Raw genomic sequence first — 5,182 nt, forward strand, 5'->3', positions numbered from 1 at the left:
ATCTAAATATTTGAAGACCTCCAAAATGTTATGACAGTTTAGAAAGCAACGTCTTAAATTAGGTCTCTTTAATTTAAGGGACTTAATCTGTCTCAACAAGAAGGCATCAAAGGTCTCCTTAAAGGGAGAAGAAACTGAAAATGAGAGACTGAGTCCCCTCCAGAGTTCAGATCTGGGACCCTATCTCCTGTTTATATGCACTCACCACCTGGGTAATCTAATCCAGTCTCCTGGCTTTGAATACCACCTAGAAACTGAAAATAGATTTACACAGCTTCAACCTGTCCCCCCAACTACAGAGTCCTATGTCCCACTGCCTACCTACTATCCCCATCTGAAAGTCTACTGAGAATGTCCCCTCTCTGCGAATCCGGCCCTCCTCCAGTCTTTCCTATCTCGGTAAACCACCACTTTATCCTTCTCTCTCCCTTTCAACCCACATCAGCAAATAAGCAAATCCTGCCATACCTACCTTCAAAATATATCCAGAATTTAACTTCTTTGCACCACCTCCATCCCTACCACCTGTCTGAATCACCCCCATCTCTTATGTAGATTACTGCAATAACCTGACAGATCTCTCTGCTTCCTCTTCTTTTTTTTAACGAAAAATCACAAGTGTGGACAAGAATTGTTAATAGGATAATAGACCCCAATATGCCCAACGTACTTCTCCACTTCCATGCCTGCTCCCCTAGAACCTATTCCTCACACAGCACTCAGAATGATCCACTTAAACCTTAAATGAGGTCATGTTGCTCCTCCACGCTCTCCAATGGCTTCCCATCTCAATCAGGGTAAAAGCCAGTCCTTACTCTGAACTAAATGGTCCTACATGACCTGACCTCCTGTGATCTCTCATCTCTCACTTTGTTCCTCTAGATGACTTCACTCCAGCCTGGGATGCCCCCTAAGCTCACTTTGACATAATCTTGAGCACAGTGCCCAGCACACTGCCCGGTAGGCAGTCACTATTACTGGCTTTTTACCCCCTTTACAAAAGGTTTTAATTCTTGATGTCATTTAATCCCCATCATAATCCTGGAAGTTATTAGGTAAGGTGGCTACTAACATTCAGAGAGGTCATGTAATTAGACAGCAGAAACAGGATTTATAGCCTGACCTAACTTCAAAGACAATTCACTTTCCCCACTGCAGTTCACCTTCTGGCTATCAGGATCACACAGCGGTTAAAAACACAGGCTCTGGCATCAGACCACAGGAACTTGTAACTCATCTTTACCAGTGATTATGCAACTGCAGTACAGAAAAGAAATCATGTCGATCTTACTTCAAAAGATTGCAGTTTCAATTACCCAAAAATGCTACTCCTCCAGTTCAAGAATAGAAAGCATTCTGCCTTTCTTACTGTCCAAAAAGAGGTTCTCCTTGCTGGAACACTTCCATCTTCTTTGTGTTCACGCCCTCAAGACAAAACTTAATATTCAGAGAACTCGATACAGCTCCCCTACTGAGGAAATCTCAAACCTATTCCATTCCCAACATTTCCTTCAGATATGTGCGAACATTTCTTGAAAGATGTAACGTGTACGAAACCAAATGTCCCTTGTTGTAATTATCAGCCACAGGCTTAGCAGTTCTGATACCCAGATTTAAATCTCCCATAATGCTTTATATTACGGAATATAAAACATAGCAATCATATTTACATGAAGAGAATATCTTAAGTGATACCCTTAACTTTGGGCTTGGCCAGGTGATTTCCTTTGGCCAATGAAAGGTGAGTAGAAATGACATGCCACTTCTAAACAGAAGCTTTATGAGACACCAAGGGGATCCATTTTTATTTTCCCTCTGCTGGAAGAACAGCCATGATGAAAGTTGCTCCTTCAGCTGGGATCCTGAAATTAGTACGAGACATAAAGCAGAGACACAGCTGACCAGAAGCTGAAAGGTCAGATAGGTATGAAATTACCCTTTTTTTTAAAAATAAATTTATTTATTTTATTTATTTATTTTTATTTTTGGCTGTGTTGGGTCTTCCTTCCTATGCGTGGGCTTCCTCTAGTTGCGGCGAGCGGGGGCTACTCTTTGTTGAGGGGTGTGGGCTTCTCATTGCAGTGGCTTCTCTTGTTGCGGAGCACGGACTCTAGGCAAGTGGGCTTCAGTAGTTGCGGCACACGGGCTCAGTAGTTGTGGCTCGTGGGCTCTAGAGCATAGGCTCAGTAGTTGTGGCGCACGGGCTCAGTCGCTCCGCGGCATGTGGGATCTTCCCGGACCAGGGCTCGAACCTGTAACCCCTGCATTGGCAGGTGGATTCTTAACCTCTGCACCACCAGGGAAGTCCTGAAATTATCCTTTATTATTATAAACCATTGAGATTTGTCTGTTAACTCAGCATAACCTAGCAAAAGTTGACTTATATGAGAAACAAGGTACTCCATTTCTTAAGGTCTTACTTCTTACTGGCCTCTGAGCTAGTCATAGGATTAACTGATTAGTAATTTTTCCACAAACAAGATACTCTGATGTCATAAATCCTAGGTTTGCTTACTCCTCTTTACTATGTTTTGCTTACCCAGGTAAAAATATTCTGAGCAGAACAAAATTAACACAGGAGAAATGTTAGCGCACATGATACAACCTGGACTCAGGGCATCTGTGTTTTAAAAAAGTTAAAGCAGAGGGTAGTGGTGGTTAGGGAAGAACAAAACCCATTGGTAGCCCAGAAAGTTCACAGCTAGGTCACAGGCTAAAAAGTGGTAGAAAATATCAGTGAAAAGTTCTACATTTTCACAGAAACTAAACTAAACTAAATCTGGCTCTCCAGCCTAGTTTGGTAAATATTTTTCCCAAAACACTAATTTTCTGCCTTTTTGGACACTCACAAGCACTTGCTGCGATACCATCCCTGAGGCAATGACAAAATAAACAGATACACTGTCCCTGTTTACCTTTTTCTTAGAACTGAAAAACTCCAATCTGAGTTCAACAAATTCAAAGGTAATAAATAAATATAGGAAAACTGATCCACATAAACACATACTGCTGCAAAAGGTTTTACAAAACAAGTTTATAAACTAAGATTATAACTTAGTCACAAAAAAAAAAGCAGAAATTTATTCAACCAATCTCAAAGACACACCAACCACTCCCCAGCCCGCCCCACCCCCAGAAAAGGGCTACAGCAAACAATAAAGGAAGGAATGAACAAAGTCCCTTCTTTACAAAAGGCAACATTCTCGGAACTTTAAGAGATACAAAAGATAAAATGAGATACTGGCACTTACCGAATTGAGTGGAAAAGATGTAAATAAATAAAAAGTTTTAAGTATTAATAAATAAATAACAATATATTTTTTTTAAAGAAAAAAAAAAAGTAACAACATGTGCCTTTAGGCCCTGACATGAAATATTTTGGGGAAAATCTGGCAAAAAAGGCCTGAACTATACATGCCCTGACCAAATACCACAATACAAAATTTGTCCTTGCCCCAAGAAGTAGACTGGATTAACAGACAGTGGCTATGACCTTAAACAAGGAACATCCAAAGTCGCTGTGTCCCTTTCATAAAGATATATGCTAGGTCCGGGCAGCCGAAGAGTGTGGTTAGCAAGATGAACAAAGATGCGCAGATAAGAGCAGCAATTAACCAAAAGTTGATAGAAACTGGAGAAAGAGAAGGCCTCAAAGAGTTGCTGAGAGCTAAATTAATTGAATGTGGCTGGAAGGATCAGTTGAAGGCACACTGTAAAGGTAATTAAAGAAAAAGGACTAGAACAGTTACTGTTGATGACTTGGTGGCTGAAATCACACCAAAAGGCAGAGCCCTGGTACCTGACAGTGTAAAGAAGGAGCTCCTACAAAGAATAAGAACATTCCTTGCTCAGCATGCCAGCCTTTAAGATTGAATTAGATTGTGCTGTTTTGTGGTTTTATTTCTGAAAGTAAAACTTGCCATAAATTAGGAATTGATTTCCCAAAATAAAATCCTTTTTTGTATGATGGTATACAGTTTTCAGTAATGATGTATACAACTGTATTGATATTTTTCCCGAAATGTGTTATTTTATTAAATATCTCATGAATGAAAAAAAAAAAAAGATATATGCTGAGGAAGCAAAGTATATTCAATATCCTGCTTAGGTCTTCTTTGTTTAGAAAACATGGCTGCTTCTTCAGTCTTTTATTACACATCTCCGTAAACAAATTGGGATAAATTTGGCTCTCTGTATTCCCTGATAAGATGTAGGAAAACTGGGATTGGGAGGACAATGATGTGGGCCAACAATTTTAGCCCAGGAAAGATATTAATAAATATTGGGCCATACATCTGCCCTATGTACCTACCTGGCACTCATTTAGATATTCCCCACAAAGACTTGGCTGTAGACAAATCCACTCCTAGGTCCATACCAACTGCCAAGTACATCAGGCAAACCACTGAGATTACTAAAACCTCCCACTTTTGGTGTATTCTTCAATACACCATCTTCCAACTGATCCCCCCATAATAAAACTCATGCAAGTGCCCCTTTAATTTAAAAAATTTTTAACTGTTATAAAAGCTTCCATTTGAAAAATTTTTATGAAAGAGATTAAAAAGAAAACACTTTGGATTCCCTGATTCCAAACATTTAGTTATGAAAATGCACTTATTTCTTACCTTATCAATATATTTACACTTACAAGGATTCATCTTGCACCAGTCTTCTACATCGAAAAATTACAGCCCACAATAGACCAAATTCAAGAATTTCCTTTTATATAATGAATGTCAGCTCATCTTTCTCAGTTCTATTAAGTTGCAAATTCTGTGAAACTAGTTCACTTTAAAAAGTAAGTTACAAAGTTAGCCTCAATGGGGAAAAAAATTTTGCTGGCAGAAGAAAAAATTAGTGATGAAATTTGACCTTGACAAATTATTTGATGTGAATACAAAGGCCTCTGGCTTGTGAAGACTGTATTTTAGTTCCCAGCTACTGAATGAAAAGAAAAATGTATCAACTTACCAACAACTGATGCACCTCTTTCTGCAAAAGCCAGGGCATAGGCTCGGCCCAATCCTATTGAAAACAAAAGAAAAAAATCAGAAGGTTGAGCAAATGTTAGCATAATTTTTCTGGTCCACTCAACTCAATCCCTATTGCAAAGTAACTGGTGAACAATTAATTACATTACAAGGGTAGAGCTTTCATTGGTACTCTCAGCCTCTACTTC

The 5,182-nt window shown here is 39.2% G+C and overlaps 1 pseudogene; it reads left to right on the forward strand.

Annotated features, from left to right (window-relative positions):
* Positions 1-351: 351 nt before the first annotated feature.
* Positions 352-3,946, forward strand: LOC130707159 (transcription and mRNA export factor ENY2-like; annotated as a pseudogene).
* The last annotated feature ends 1,236 nt before the right edge of the window (positions 3,947-5,182 follow it).

The sequence above is a fragment of the Balaenoptera acutorostrata genome, chromosome 2 (assembly GCF_949987535.1).
Source record: "Balaenoptera acutorostrata chromosome 2, mBalAcu1.1, whole genome shotgun sequence".
In the NCBI taxonomy this organism is placed as follows: domain Eukaryota; kingdom Metazoa; phylum Chordata; class Mammalia; order Artiodactyla; family Balaenopteridae; genus Balaenoptera; species Balaenoptera acutorostrata.